This window comes from Pinus tabuliformis, chromosome J (genome assembly GCF_031772625.1).
Source record: "Pinus tabuliformis cultivar Carrire ecotype Pingquan chromosome J, CPIR1, whole genome shotgun sequence".
Classification (NCBI taxonomy): domain Eukaryota; kingdom Viridiplantae; phylum Streptophyta; class Pinopsida; order Pinales; family Pinaceae; genus Pinus; species Pinus tabuliformis.
In genome coordinates this window covers 170,858,113-170,875,665 of record NC_142295.1, presented here as the reverse complement: position 1 = coordinate 170,875,665, position 17,553 = coordinate 170,858,113, and the positions used below count along the sequence as shown (strand labels likewise).

Sequence of the window (17,553 nt, the reverse complement as noted above, 5' to 3'; positions counted from 1 at the left end):
CCTAGATTCACTAGTTGGGAAAAAAGTTTTTCTCCTTTCTAGATGGATTTAGTGGGTACAATCAAATCAAAATAGCATTAGAAGACCAGGAAAAAACTACTTTTACATGTCCTTGGGGTACATATTCTTATAATGTATTACCCTTCGGATTATGTAATGCACTAACTACTTTTCAAAGAGCAGTTCTGGCCATTTTTGTTGATTTGATACATGAATGTGTAGAAGTTTATATGGATGATTTCACTGTGTATGGAAATACTTTTGATGATTGCTTGAAAAATTTGGAAAAGGTTTTAAAGAGATGCATTGAAACAAATTTATCTCTTAGTAATGAAAAATGTTTCATGATGTTAACAAAAGGGATAGTGTTGGGTCATCATATTTCTTCTTCTGGAATAAAAGTAGATCCAACAAAAATCCAAATTATTGTAAATTTATCAGCACCAACAAATAAAAAAGATGTAAGGAGTTTTCTTGGATATGCAGGCTATTATCGAATATTTATTGAAAAAATTATCAAAATGGCCTTGCTCGTATTCAAATTACTTGCAAAAGATGTACCATTTCATTGAAATGATAATTGTTAAGTTGCATTTGAGAAGTTCAAACAAAAACTATTCACAACACCTATTTTAAGAGGACCCAATTGGGCTTTTCCATTTCACATCTCTACTGATGCATCAGATACTGCAATAGGGGCATCTTTAGGTCAAAAAGAGAATCATATGACTTATGTTATTTATTTTATTAGAAAAAATCTAACCCCTGTAGAATTAAACTACACAGTTACTGAGAAAGAAATGTTGGCAATAATTCATGTTGTGAATAAATTTCAACATTACATCACAGGTTATGAAGTCTCCATCCATACAGATCATTCTACGATCAGATATTTGATGAATAAACCCATTACTGATGGCAAAATAACAAGGTGTTTGTTATTGATGTGGGAATTCAACATTATTGTCCTAGATAGGCCTGGAAAGTAAAATCAAGTGGCATATTTTCTATCTCGACTACATACATCTAGTGAGATTGTTCCTGTTTTAGATAACTTTCCCGATAAACATTTATTTGCAATGTTAGTTATAACTCCATGGTATGTTGATATAGCTAATTACTTATCAATAGGAAAATTACCTTCACATTTTACATCAAAAGAGAAAATAAAAGCGATTAGAGAAAGTGTTAGATATACATGGATTAATGGAGATCTTTTCTATATTGGTTCTCACCTTATTATAAGGTGATGTGTAAAGCAAGATGAAATATTATAAATTTTAAAAGCTTGTCATGATGAACCTTGTGGTGGACATTTTGCAGATAAAATGACAACATACAAAGTACTGAATCTAGGCTATTATTGGCCATCCATATTCAAAGATTCAAAAAGGTATGTCAAGAAATGTGATAGTTGTCAAAGGATAGGCATACCTGTACCTTCTGATGAAATTCCATTGAAGCCACAAGTTCTTATAGAGCCATTTGAAAAATGGGCTCTTGATTTTGTTGGTCCTATCAATCCACCATCTAATGGAAAGAAGTACATCTTGGTGTGTATTGACTATGTCACAAAATGGGTGGAGGAAAAGGCAAGGCAACATAAAATGCAGTAGTAACTTTCCTCTTTGAAGAAATATTTGTTAGATTTGGAGTACCAAGACAAATTGTAATAGATCAAGGAGAACAATTCACTTCAAAGCTTGTCAAAGATCTTACAGAAAAGTACAAAATCAAGCACATAAAGTCAACTCCATATCACCCACAAGCAAATGGAAAAGTTGAATCAACAAACAAAGTTCTTGAAAGTATCATGACAAAGACAGTAAAAATGCATAGGAAAGACTGGTCAGAAAAGTTAAATGAAGCATTATGGGCCTACAAAATAACATGGAAAAACACTACTGGATTCAACCCTTATCAACTTGTGTATGGAAAAGAAGTTCTCCTACCTATTGAATTTCAAATTCATACATATAAAATTGCAACTGAACTAGGATTAGATCTATCAGAGGCACAACAACAAAGGATATTGTAGCTAAATGAATGAGATGAAATCATAAAAGAAGTTGTGGAATATACATCATGGATTCAACAACAAAGGGAAAAATGGCATGACAAGTTCATTAGAAAGAAAGAATTTCATGCAAGAGATTGGGCATTATTATTTGATTCCAAATAAAAAGACTTCAAGGCAAAATTCACTACTCATTGGTACGGGCCTTATTAAATTGAAGAAGTCTATGACAATGCATCAGTCAAACTCAAAACTATAGATGAAGCAGCCACATCATTTCTAGTCAATGGACATAGGTTGAAAATTTACAATAAGCCTATAAATAAAGAAGATTTTCTCAAAAAGTTGTCAACGAAAGAAGATTTGAAAGTAGTGGAAAATCACAGTGATGTGCCTACCCTATGTTCAGATTAAAAATAAAAAAAGAGAAAAAAGGTCAAAAATAATAAAGGGGTTTGGCAGTGAAAATCCATATTTCTGGCACAATACAACCCTCAATTCATATTGAAAAACCAAGTTACTTGGCTAGTAAGAATTCTAAAAATAAAATGGTTCTAGTTCATTTCATTATTTCTGATTTTCAACTTTATTCTGACATAAACTATATCATCTTAGACTCTCAAAAGTTTTGAATCATCCAATTTAAAGACTTGAGGACAAGTCTTAGAATAAGCAAGGGGGAGAGGAAAACAAAAACATTAGTTTCATTACTAAAATGCTTTGTTATCCTTTTCATCTCAAGCCTTCTTATTCTTTTCAACACTCAATTTCAAATTCAAGCATGAAGACACTCAATATGAAGATATTTCTACTTCAACTTCAACATTCAAAGAAACTACAAAAGCACCTGAATTATTTATAGAAGGGACCTGAAGCAACTACATTTACAGAGGGACCTGAAGTTTAAATTCAATCAGAAGGGACCTGTATAAATAAATAAGACTTCATTTCAAATGATAACTAAAGAGTTGCTGGAAAGACCACTTCATCTCAAAGAGCTACAAAGGAGCCACTTCTACAACCAAGGAAATTGATGAAAAGTTATGTAAGTTAAATTTTATTTTAATGCTTTTGATTTTGAAATAACACTTCTAATTCAAATACTAGTTAACCTTGGTGCATGAAGAGTAAATTTGATTTTTATATCCTTCCATTCCTGCATAAAACTTTTTATCCAGACATTCTTTCTATTTTACCATTTTCCTTCACCTATTTTTTCCCTTCAAAGACAAAAGAGAGAGCATCACTTTGAGCATAACAGTTTGAGATTAGTAACTCTGGTTAAAAATGAAAGAAGATCTTCATACAAGAGAAAAGTAGGGCGACTGTTGTGGATGAAAGACTTTTCTCTGCAAAACAAATAAAGGAAACTAGAGTTAGTATGAGAACAACATTTGAAGAAATAAAATACTTTACAAAGACAATACTTCAAGGTCAGCGATAAGTCATGAATTCTGGAAAAAGGAAGGGAGAAACCTCTGTTTTTTTTTTAAAGGCAAACATTACATAAAAGTGAAGGATATACTTTATTTTGAAATGACCTTAAAAATGGTCATTTCAAAACAATCTTTTAGAAAAAACATATGGAAAATGAGATCTAAAAGATTGATACAAAAGTCTGTAGAAGAGAGTCGAAAGCAAAAGTCATGAATTAATTTCATGATTGCATATTGATGTACAAAGTCTTCATACAAAATTTGTTGCATAAAAATGATCAGGAGACAGTATTGAGTTAGCGAATCAAAAGATCATCCTCTTTTTCTCATGAAAGAGTCAAAGGAAAAGTCATAAGATGAGGACAACCTCGTTCTTGTCATAAAGACCTGGAATGTTATTGCAAGAAGTCAAAATTGATTGATTGGTATTCATATACATTAGGGGATTTTTGAGGTCTAAAATGGGCCTCCTAAGGAAATTATAAAATAATAGTGGAAATAATAAAATAATATTAGATGACATCAACAAATTTTAGAGGGAAAAAAAAAACTATTTGTTCAACTCATATTTTCAACTTATCTCCCTATGGATTTACTCAAATTTCGAGTGGAAACACTCGTTGGATGCATAATTTGATTTCTCATCCAATGAGTACCCATGTTGCATACTTTCGATGGACCCTGCTACATGAAAAACGTAATTGCATTCACGTTTTTTCATGTATTTCTCACTTTTTGTGTAGCAGGATCCATCGAAAATATGCAACATGGGTACTCTTTGGATGAGGAATTAAATTTTTGCATCCAACTGGTACTCCCGCTCGAAATTTGAGTAAAACCTTAGGGAGATAAGTTGAAAACAAAGGTTGAAAAAGTAGTTTATTATTTTGTTATTTTTTAATATTTTTACTTTTTTACTCCAAAAATGGTGAATCATCCCCCATGGTTGACATCATCATCTTCAATCCTATTGGTTCTTATAAAGTTTATTTTGGTTGTACAATTTTCTTAGGAGACCCATTTTAGACCTCAAAATTCCCCTAATGAAAAAAGAAGGGATTTGATTGCTTTCATACAAGTTTGGAAATGATGCCAAATCATTACAGAAACAGCGGAACCTTAGTAGGATTGCACACTAAGGTAACCATCGCAACAATAGATCAATTAAGACCCATCATAGTTAAAACATGCTCAAATCAAATTGTAGTTGACAAGTTGTAGCATATGGCATAAAAATCAAATAATCGTCGACCGAAAGAAAATTCAATTATGGTAAGTATTTGTTTACCTTATCGCTTACGTTGTTTACCATGTTGTTGCTTGTTGTAAGTATCCTCAGGAGTACATAAGCTACAAAACTATGAGTTCAAGTCATGAAATGAGTTTGAGTATAAAATTGTCATCTTCAGAAATCCTGGGAGTACAACAAGCAACAACATGGTAAACAAAGTAAGCGGCAAGGTTGTAGAGTATGAGTAATGTAGCATTATTATGTTTAGTGTAAACTCATTATACTAAAATCTGTTACGAAACAGACTTTGGGAGAGGGGAGTTTCGAAAACAAAAACGAATTGAGAGCACACTCGAGCATTTGAACTATACACTCTTTAGGAAATCAAACCCTACAGTCAATATCTTGAAGCTTCGAAGGAGAGCTTTCAGGAATTGAAGAACGAAGCTACAGGAGACAGAAGGTAAGAAACGAAAACCCTGGCTAAAATCGATTTTTTATATGTTGTAAAAACATCCAGAAGGATCTGAAATCCGTTGAGGGAATTGGCTGTAGAATACGAAATTTAGGGCATAACATCCAGTGAAGGCCTCGAAGACTTAGACTTACCTCTGTCTCAAGGTAAGAAATCCCAAGATTTTAGTACAAAAAATCCTCACATAAAATCGAGTTTGAGTTTGAAGTCATGGTAAATCTTGTACTTTCAACGTGTCAACAGAGGGTTATATAAAAATACCTCGTGGATTTGGGAATTAATTGGCTGGCAGCACATGCAAGACCATAAAAATAGAGTATTGATCACAGTGGTTTCATTATATGATAACAGTGGCATCAAGGGTTGAAAATAGTGGCATGATGATAGTATTTGTGACAACAACAACATAAAGAATTCATTTTCAACATTCAAAAATATTGATTTCTCATATTTTTTAGCCCAGAAACAGAGCCTTTGACCTAAAAATTAGAAATTCAAGGCAAGAAAGAGAGAAACAAAGTCTTCAAAGTCAAAAGTTGGAACATAGAATTGAACCAATAGGGTTTCATCCTGAAAAGTGGACAAAGGAAAGTATAGAAGAGCTTCACAAGGCCAATTTACTTGAGTTTTTAGGCAAGTTTAATAGGTACAATAGCAAAGTGACTGAGGCTTTTGTCACAAATTTTCATGATGGGATGATAGTCATAGGAGATTTGACTATCCCTATAACATAGGATTACATAGCTCATGCTACAACATTGCCACAAATAGGGGAAAGATATCACAAAGGCAACATTTAAAAAAAAAGGCCGGAATTATTTCTCGCAAAAAATGCAGGAAAGGAACTTCCAATTGGAAAAATGGAGTTACAAGGGAATGGTTCCAGGAACCATGGAGAGATATGACACTGATTGTTCAGAAATATATTACCTGTGACGGAATATATAGTGTGGTGCATATGTATCACATAAAACTCCTTCAACATATCAGAGGGGATAACAAGATAAACCTTCCCTACTTCTTTACAACAAATTTATTAAAAATGATTGAAGGTGTAAATGGGAAAAGTGAAAAGAAGGAAACCAGTTACTACCATCATGGATTGATCAAAATGCTCATTGAATATCAGTTGAAGAACACAACAAAAATGTGGAGAAGATTGAGAAGAATAATTTTATGGCAAATCAAGAAGAAGAACAGTCACATTTAGCATTGGAAGCCAATAAACAGTCAAAATTCTCAAGGGAAATTATGTACTCTTCTTCTTATCCTATGACAAGGTCAAAGAAGAAAATTGAGGAGGAAAGCCTTGAAAAAGAAAAACTCTTTGTATATTTTCCTAGAAAGTTTAGGAAGAGGGTGGAAGAAGAAGTCAAAATATCAGAAGAACCTTATGTTGAGAATCAAAACACCATTGAAAAGGAAAATCCTGAAGAATTGCCCATCAATGAAGCCCAGAAAAAGCATCATGATCTTATTGAAGAATTGGAGAAGCAAGCACAAGAAAAACTTAAAGAAATTGAGGAAGATAAGTGGTATGAAGATAATGAAAAAGAGGACTCATCCTCTTATTCAACATATGAAAAGTTGAGTAAGAAAATAAAAAATATCTCTGAGGAGACTTATGGAGAGACATAAAAGATTAATAAGGAGGATGATGCCAAATAATTGGAAGAATTGAGGACAAAATTGCAGGTCACCAAAATAATGGAAAGGCACTTAAAAAAGGAAAATGAGATGTATAAACAACAAAACAACAAAATCACAAAAGAGATCAAGCAACTCAGAAAGAAAACCAAGAAACTTGAAACTCAGAATATTCTCATTTCCAAACAAGCATACAAATGGTTAAAGGAAAAGAAGCATTGGCAGTATAAGTATGAAAAACAGAAGGTGAAAAATGGAATTTACAAAGGGGGGGAAGGAGCAAGAGGGAATTGACATAATCTTACAGGCAGCACAGGTTGAAGCATCTACATAAGTAGGCAAGAGAAAGAGGTCCAAGAGGACCAGGCAAGCATGAGGACATGCTTCCAGATCAGCAAGGGGGAGTGTTGACTCTCGACTTTGACTCTTTTTGCCACACCTATTGCATCACTTTTCCATATTTATCATCCATTTTCTATCATTTTCATCATGTTTTATATCTTCTAATGCATACTATGTCTTTTGATTTTTAAGTGTTTGAGTAAAAATTGAGCATTAAAGTTAAATTCAGGCAGAATCAAAAAAGTTTGTAATGGCTCATTTAAAGTTATGTTTTCAGGACCCCTGGAGAAAATGAAGGATATATTTTGAAACTACAGAAATCAAATATGGTGTAATACCTATTGGCCCACTCCAAATAAGTTAAAACAAGCTCAGTCAACGTTGGTCAAACTTGACCAGTCATCGAGGAAATCCCCTGATTTAGGGGCAGATTTAGGATTTTTTGGGATTTGTCCATATTTTATGCAACTGAAAGGATGAATTCAACCCAAGAGATGTAATAGGACTCTTTTTAGGTGGTTACAGTAAATATAGCAATTATGTTATACTTTTTAACCTATTTAAGCAAGGCTACCAACAACTATGAACATATATGATGGTGACTATTATTTTCTGAATACAGTTTGAGATTGAGACTTGCTTTCTTATTTTCTTGTGCATACTTTTTTGTGTAATGTGAATGAATAATTTTTGTATTTGATTGTCTTGAAGTATACTAGGCAAAGGTGGAGGCCCCCCATGCTGAGGTAAGTACACTATTGTTGATTTATGTGCATAGATGTAAATATATGTTAGCATCTTCATTTTCTGAGTTAATATTGTATTTTTGTTTTAATCAATTGTGAATATTTCTTGTATAAACTCACTTGCATGCCATGGCCATTTAGATAGTGAAAATGGTTTATGTTGAATGATTAGTTTCAATAAAGAAGGACAAACCAGGTCTATAAGTTAGAGCTTCTTCTTTGTTAACTAGGATTGAATTGAAATAGTATTCACTTTTTCTGCTGCTTTCATAGATTAGATTTATATGTTTTATTTCTATGCTCTGGTAAATTAGACAAGTGAAAATGGTTTTGTTGACTAAATAGAAGCAATAAAGAAGGACAAGCAAGACCTCTTAGACAAGAGCCTCTTCCTTTTTATCTAAAATTGAATAAGATCATTGTTCACTTTTTCATATGCTTTCATAGAACAGATTTATATGCTTCCCTAAAATAGTTTTCTTGCTTTAATAGAAAAGAATTTTGATAAAGCCTACTTTGATGAGTTTGATGAGACACTCTCATAATAAAAGTGTTTTATAAAAGTCTGTATAGTTTTACATTTCAACAATTTATGCTTGTAGCTTTCCATTTTCAGATTGTAGCATGCATTTATTCATTTTTGAGTATCTAAGCAATTGTTTTCTAAACTAGTTAGATATAAGATCCATATACTTTGGCGTGTTTCTAAGTTTACCAAACTGGATTGATATTAAAATACATGTTGTATTTTACCTTCAATAAATTAGACTTACAACATTCACTAGTATGAAACTCGAGGTGAGTTAGTTTTGCATATTTGGTTGTCCATTTTATATTCATGTATTGGTATAAAAAATGACAAAGTTGAAGCCCTTTAGTAGGAAGTGTTTATTTATAGGTTACAATGAAATTTCAAATGCCTATAAGGTATATATTTTAGAGCAGAGGAAGATAGTAGTATGTAGGGATGTAAAGTTTGAGGAATATTTTACATCCAAAAAGTATGATGAGCCTATTCCAATAACAAAGGATGAGGAGAAGGAGACTTTGCAGGTTAAGCGAGGGTCACCAATGATTTCCAAAGCAATAAAACAATTTTTAAGTAAAGAAGAGGAGGAAATATCTCCTTGCACTTCTGTCAAGAGACCTCAATGGTTCACTTATACATTGAGGGATATTGTGGAGTATGTTGGGGATCCTTGGAGCAAATTTAGAGAGGGAAGACCTCCAAATAAGTTCCCAAACTACATTTCATTGATGAGAAACATCCTAGATTCATAGGCTTCCCATTTTCAAGGGCCAATAGACCAAAAAGTATGGTGGGATGCCATGGTGGATGAGTACACCTCCATCATGAAGAATGATGTTTGGGACATAGTCCCAAGATCAATTAGGAAGTGAGTAGTGAGTTCTAGGTGGCTCTACAAGATCAATCAAACAATAAATGGAAGTATTGAGAAGTTCAAAGTGAGGTTTGTGGTGGGAGGGTTATCCTAAAAAGAGGAAGGTCTCCGGTTCAAGTCCGGGCGGTGCCATTTTCTTTTGCGGCAGTCTGAAGTTCTGTTTCTTCAACGTCCGGATGCAATATCCGCACTGAAATACGGAATACAGTCTCCAGTTCAAGTCCAGGCGGCGCTGCTTTTTTGCGGCAGTTTGAAGCTTTGTTTCTTCAAAGTCCGGATGGAACATCCGCACTGAAATATGGAAACATGATAATAGTACTGATGGATAATCAGTTATCGACAGAAAGATAAGAGATCCGCTGTTTTACATGTCATGTTGAGAAATTATAGAGGATGATGGTACTGATTATAATAGGATCAGAGTAAGACTTCATGATGATACTTAGAGTACAAAGTGATACATGTCATGTTGAGAAATTATAGAGGATGATGGTACGCAAGGAGACATTTTCTCTTGTCACTATGCACATTTCCATTAGAGTAATAATGTCCTTAGTTTCATTTAAGGGATGGAGGATACATCGAATAGAAGTGAAGACAACTTCCCTTATTGGGATCATTGAAGAAGAAGTGTACAAAGAGAAACATTAGGGCATTAAGGTAAATGTGTAGGATGCCCATGTTTGCAAGCTTAAGAATCATTATATGGACATAAGCAGGCATCAAGAGCATGGTTTTCGAGGATATATGGATATCTACAGAGTACGACCTTCACCAAAGGGGAAGCAAATTCTAACTTGTATTATATATTTTTTGTGACTTATTTCCTCATTTTTGTGTTATATGTTGATGAATTATTTCTTACATATTCAACAAAGCTCATTACATGTTTCAATATAGACATGGAAATTGAGTTTGAGATGAAGGAAATCAACATGATGATTTACTTCTTGGGTTTGGAGGTTTGGTTGAAATTGAGGGAGGCTTTCCTTGGGTATGTCAAGCATGTAGTTGAAATCCCGAAGAATTTTCAAACGGAGGACTGTAAACTTGTGACCACACCCATGATCATTAATCTAAAGAAGGTGGAAATTGTAGATTCAAATTTTGTGGATCCCACATTGCACAGGAAACTGATATGTTATTGCATAATCAGTTGATATGTTCCTTGATGTATTTGGTCAACACTAGACTAAATATATGTTTCGTAATGAACATCGTGAGTCACTTCATGATGAAGCCAAAGAAGGAGCATTGGATAGTAACAAAACATGTGCTCAAATATTTAAGGGGCATAATGGAGTATGTTTCGAGATACCTTGGAGATGCGTGAAGTGAATTTGCAAGGGTATTTAGATTCATATTGGATAGGTAGCGTATCAAATAATAAGACAACCTCATGATGCAACTTTAGCTTGGGATCAACAATGATATCTCGGTTCAACCAAAAGCAGACTTTCACAACACTTAGGTTAGTAAGTGCATGTCACATGGAAAACAATACTACTAATTTTGATGCCATTTGTCTTTTCAAGTTACTTGTAGAGTTGTTTGATTAGACATTGGACACCAAAATTATTTACCGTGATATTCAAAGTTGTATTAAACTCTCTAAGAATCCACTATTTCATGATATATCCAAGCACATAGAATTCATATATCACTTCATACAAGACATGATTAAGAAGAGAGTGGCGATGCTTCGGTATATTCCCACAAATAAAGGGGTAGTTGATATTCTAACCAAGACTTGGAAAAAGGGGAGTTTGAAGCATTCAAAGACAAACTTGGATTGGTGCAAAATTCCTTCCTCACCAAAAGGGGGTATTGAGAAATGTAGCTTGAGCAAAAAACTCTCACATATGTTCAATGTGAATGTACAAGAAGTGCTTCGAGACATTTCGATGGTGACCACCTAGGGAAAATTATATTAATTCTATTTTGTAATATATTATGTTTTCAGTTGAATTTAATAAAATGCATTTGATTCTTCAATGACTTAGACTAGGATTAATCTCATTGAGATATTAAGGTTTCAACAAAAAGTATAAAGATAGGTTGAGATAGAGATTTCAAACACAATTGAACAACTAAGCAACCAGAGGAGAGAAAACAATGCACAAAATGAAGAGGACAAACTTGAAACTTCTCAGCAAGTTGAAGAGGCAATGGTATAATAGATCCATATAGTCATACAAATATGTAGAATTGGTTCATGCAATCGTATGGAATACATACAATAGTCGTACAATGAGTTGTGCAGGTCATATAGTTGTTGTCCTCCCTTTTTTAATGTAATTTGTACTTTCTCAGCAAGCGATACAACTCAATTTAAGGTGATTTTTTGTGGTAGTGCAATTGTCATTTTGGAAACTTGTGGAGGTTTTTTTGTAAGCTTTGAATAAGGATTTTGAAAAGTTGATCTTAAAGGAGAAATTTCTTATGTATGTGTGAAAATATTGTATGCTTCCATTATTTACTTTTCTAGCTATTTCACAATTGATGCTATGCTCTGAAATACAATTTTTACATTAATTAAATTCAATGATTTATTTGTTTAAGTGAGATCATACGGACAAAAATCACCTAGTGCTAGAAATTTGTACATTAGTTGACTAAGCATCTATTTAAGTTCCTTGGCTTATTTGGATTCTTAACAAAGGAATCTTATGAGATGTTTCTCTAATTGCTTGCATTGTGCTTATCTAAATTAATATCTAGTTCCATTTCCCTTTTCTTAGGAACTATTTGTTTTCATGTTTCAACTACAATATTTTTTCAAGAATAGATGATTATAATTGACACGACCTAGGAAAGATTGGATTTGTTTGGTTAACTCCATCTTGTTGACTAATTTAGCAATTTTCTCCCTAATATGTGGTTTGAACTTTACCTTATTTGATATGAAGACCTACAAACTTTGCTACCTTTATGAATATCCCATTTTCAACAACACAATTCCATTTTCGACGAATTTAAAAAATTGTATACATGGATCTTGTGTTCTTCAAGGGAAGTTGAATAAATAAGAATATCATCAATTTATACAAAGAGTAAATTAATAAAATGGATTGAAAATACATTCCATCCTTTTTTGAAAATATCCCAATGCATTATAAAGCTTAAATGGAATGACAAGCCAGTTGAATTGGCCTCTTGGTGTATTAAAAATAGTTTATGGGTGTCTAAGAAGATGTTCTTGTCTAGTGAAATCCATTTTTGATATATATATATATATATATATATATATATATATATAGATATATATATATATATATATATCACTCTATTAATTGTTGGGGAACAATATTGTTGTGTGGTATAGGGTACCTTAATTTGATTGTGATTGCATTTAATGGCCATAATTAATTACCATTATCTTCTTTTCTCTTTTAGTTCACAATGTTTTTCTACCATGAACATTGGACAAGAAAAGTATAAGCGGATATCTTGATTAGATTCCACTTTAGTAGTTCATCTAAGGTTGTTTACATGTCCTTTCCATGTTTCAAATTCACTAGACAAGGCTTTCCATGGGCAATACTTCTTGGAAGTGTGTCGATCTCATATAAAGGTTTTGCTAACTTCTAGAATGCTTGTGGATTTCTACTACAACACTTATTTATTCTATTTCTATGTCTTTTTATTTTTGAAAACAATGTTTTCTTTAAACTTATATTTCCTTGTAGCTTTCTTTAAATATCGCTGCCCATAATGACCCTAGTTTTCTTTAAGATAATTTGTGAGAGAAGTGTCTTATTTTTCCTATTGTATTTCATGGACACCATCTTGGAGTTCTTGTTGAAGTTGTTATTCCATGGTTGCAACTTGATCATATATTGGTTCTAGCTTAGATTCTTCAATCTTCATTTCTACACAAAATTTTAGGATGCTTGGAATTATTGGAACTTGACTAACATACCCACTACAATGTGATAATTCCATGTAAATTTTCAAATTATGTACAATATACAATGGGAATGAGTAGAGAATTGTTTTCCTAGAATTACTTGCAAATAGATTGCACTGGATACTATAAAGGAAATAATGCATGTACATGAAGCTAATAAAATTGGTAATAAGTAAAATAATGACAACTAGACTTTTGGAGAGCTAGACCATATGTGATTACGAGTTTTTCCCTTTTATGTAGATAATCATTCAGTATAAAAGTGTGATGAATCATATTGTATATACTCCTAGGATCAAGCACAAGAGGTGTTATGTTTGATTTGAATGTGAATTGTCCCTTCAACTAAACACCAATAGAGGTAGAGAGTTTTATCATTGTTATGTTTCTTGATGACCATGTTTCTGTAGAATATTTTTAGTTTTGATACCACTTAGGTTTCTTCTATCTCTCCTTGGGTTGATTATGATCACAACTTCATTTTTTTACCTAACGTTACATGTTTCCATGTTTTATTTATCGCCATAAGACTTTCATCAAAGTCTCCCAAGAAATCATTACCAAATTGATTAGATTTCTTTATATTCATTTTAGGGACTTCATCTTCTACTTTTTCAGAAGCCTCAAGTTCATATATTTCATCATCTAAATCAATTTATGCTTCAAACTATACATAATCCTAATGTTCATCAAACACTTCATCAACATATAGAGCTCTTACCTTGGATTCCTCTAGGAGAAATGCTCAGTGAAATGATAAGTCTTGCCACAAAGAACAATTTTTTTCCCCAATTTGGCCCTTTAAACCAAAAGCCACCTTTGATTGAAAGGCCTTTTCTTCCAGTAATATTTATTTGGCTTTTTATATTTAGCTTGTGACATTTTAAACGTAACTTTTCTTTTTTTCTTGAAACAAATTTTCTCTTTCCAAAATTTTCCATTTTGCTTCGCAAAGGAGAAGCATTGGAATTTGTTGGATCAACTTCGTATCTTTATTATTTTCTTTACAACTTTCTTATGCATGCAATAACCTCCTTTGACAAATTGTGATGACTTATACAATTTTTGAAGACTTCTATTTACAAGCATCAAATGCACGTTATTTGCAATTGGGAAAGGAATCTAAGGGATGTGATTTAACTTGACTACATCATCTTCATAATGATTGCTTTTGTAGCAAGTTTCTCATAATCTTTCATGATTGATCTGAAATGGGGGTTTGATAACTTGTTATGCTTACAAGAACCTCCCACTCAGTTTTAACAAATAAATGATCTAGCTTATATATGACATTTGCGGAATTAAATACTTGAAACATGTGTATGTTTTCTTTTAACCATTTAAGTGCTTTAAGCTCATTTGTTTATGCTAATTTAAACACATATAACATCCATATAATGTAGCAAATAAACATCAACACATAACAACAAATTTAATCTAGGAGTTCACCCGAATATTGTGGGCTACGTCTCCTTGAGCTTTTGTCATGTTGACTTGGCTCTTTGGGATTATGGCAAAGTTTCTTTTACAAGTTCCACACTTAATTGCAAAGGTTACTGAATTGAACTGATGGGCTTAGAATACCATCTATAACCCTGTCATGGTTTTCATCACTCTGCAAACAGATCTAAGCGCCCTTAGACTTGATTCCTTCAATCAGTGCTCTGAGCTACCCTGAGCTTCTTCATGGCACTAACTCCTTCAGAATTCTTTAATTGTCTCTGAAACCTCATTCACTGTCTCTAGCACATATCAGACACCAAAATAGACTGATCATTTGCTCAAGATGAACACTGCATCCCCAAATTAGGCCTTCCTCCACGGTTGGCACCGGCCTGCCTGAAACTTCCCTATAGCATCTCGGCCTTTAGAAGTCTCCAAATGATTCTGAAAATCCCTGCAATGGATTCAGAAGGCTCATTACAGTCATGAATGATTGTTGGTTCAATGAGAACGAGTAGTGGTAGCTCCTATCACTGCCTCCAACTCCTGGTGGCCTTCAGAATTCTCCATAGATGAAAATCTCTATGAAGATGACTTCCTCAGCTTCTCTGGACTATTCCATTGGCTTTAGAAGGCTCCAATTAGCCTAGCTAGCCTCTTGTTTCACTCCCTCTTTGCCTCTGGTTGGCTCTGTCTTGGGTAGAAAATTGCTCCTGAAGTGCTTTTAGTCAATATCCCCCTATGGATACTCCACCAAATTTGGTGAATTGCACCTAATTCCAGTTAAACTCATCATTCCGCCTAAGTTTATCTGCTCCACCAGGTTGACCATCAGACGTGAGTCGTTACCGTAATTGTTGGGTGCACACATGAGGGCGGTATATTCCCAACGGTTAGGGATAATGCTGCAGTCGTATTAACCTTCAACTGTTGGGAAGGCGTTACAATCGCGATACCACTATGATACAACAAAGTTGCATCCTTACATAATTCGCGCGTGGACCTGTGGGTTATGGGCCCACGTATACCAAATAGCGAAATCTCCACCGTCGATCTATCCCACGTGATCCAATGGCTATCGCATCGTTTGCTCGCCAACTAGCCCGGACAACCTCCACCGTTGATCTATCTCGCGTGATCCAACGGCTATCGCGTTGTCCACTCGCCAACTAGCCCGGGCAATCTCCACCGTCGATGTGACCTATCCAATCGGACAACTATCACGCAATCTCGCGTGAATTTCTACACTATCGATATCAGATCGAGAGCGCGCGAGAAAAGTGGTTTTCTCATGCTACGTGTCGCATGCTAAGGTTAATCACGTGAAATTTAGGAATACCGCTTCCAGCCTTTGGGCGTGCAAGAAACCGTTTCCCACTTTCTGAATACTGCCCATGTGCTTAATAGGGAACTTAAAGAAAAATGTTTAAGGAAAGTTTTAGCGCTTAAACCAAATTAATCTTGGTCAAATGTCCAAAATTGCAGTTCACTGGACTTTTTCAAATTGCGATAACTCCTTCATGCGGTATCGGTTTTTCAAACCGTTTGCGGCACCAGAATCAGAAAGACAAGATCTATCCAACCATTCAAATTCAAAACTCTTTCGAACATTTTGAAATCTAAGCTATCATTTAGGTCCTGGATCAATATTTGATCACTCCTCCCCATTAAGAATCTTTTGGACCCCAAAAGACTAATATACTGATCTATACAGTAGATGAGAGTACAACACCCTCTTCTTTTCAGCCTCCATACACTTTCCTGCATGGCTAATACCTTTGAACCAAAGCTCGAAGGTAGTCGACACTTCCCTTCCTGGATGCGCTTGTCCTCTTGTTAAGAAGTGTCTTCCTTGAACTCATTCAGAATTTCTATTGAGAAGTTTACAGAAGGTAGTTGAACATTGCTTCCTTGATTATCGATCCAAGGTGGCTCAAGCAAATGTGAGATTACATCACAAATATATGCATATTTAACTGAAATTTGCATATGTACCAATGAAAGCATGTTTTACTGGGTCAAGAAGTCAAACCACTTCTTACCAAGCCACTTCTATGGCGACTTTTGCTACTGCAAATCTTCTTCTGACATCTTGTCAAAAACAACATAATGCAAAAAAACAACTTGACAATATAAATTCACATCATGTGAATCATTATCATGTCTCTTACATCTTGTGTACAAATGTTTGACTAAATCACAAGCCAACAAAAACATACCTTTTTCAAACAACTTACTTTCCAAGTCATGCATGTACAAAAAGAACTTGACGATTCTTTTTCAAAGTAGAAAGAATTCCACCTCTTGTGAAAAACTTCATCATTATCTCCCTTTTTCATTCTTGGGGACAAAATCAACTTTTCCAAGTCGATATGACATTGCATGCATGTTTAAACAAAGCAATCGACCATCAAGTCAATTACACATACATGTTCAAATACAATGAAATCATGAACATTCCTTTGTTCATACATACCATTCTCATGCATGTATTCCATTCTTCAACTTTCTCTCAAGCACAATCATAAGTACAAGATCCTAAATCATATGAAAATTTACTTACAAAACTGAAATGAATATAATTTTGCTGCAATAAAGCGAGTCTCATACTCAATTTTTCATTCACCTTTTTGGTAAAACCCTGCAACTTGCATTCCATTGGCAAAGAAATGTATCAAATCAAAAGACATGCAACTTTAATTGGATAAGAACTCTAACCATTTCTTACCAATCCACATCAAAGGCGCTTCCTTTAACTGCACATCGACATCAACATGTGAATCATCCTGAAACACATCAATTATGGAAACTTCCTTTCCATTCTTGTCATTCTCTTTTTCCACCTTCTTCAAATTTCGTGGAAGCATTGTTGGATTCAAAATCCAACACTTTTCAGCAATATG

The 17,553-nt window shown here is 34.0% G+C and overlaps 1 long non-coding RNA gene across 1 annotated transcript; it reads left to right on the top strand.

The window, feature by feature from the left end:
* The first annotated feature begins 4,777 nt into the window (after positions 1–4,777).
* Positions 4,778–7,795, top strand: LOC149226213 (uncharacterized). Its single transcript, XR_016247012.1, has 2 exons — positions 4,778–5,147; positions 7,426–7,795. It is a non-coding gene; the product is annotated as an uncharacterized LOC149226213 (long non-coding RNA).
* The last annotated feature ends 9,758 nt before the right edge of the window (positions 7,796–17,553 follow it).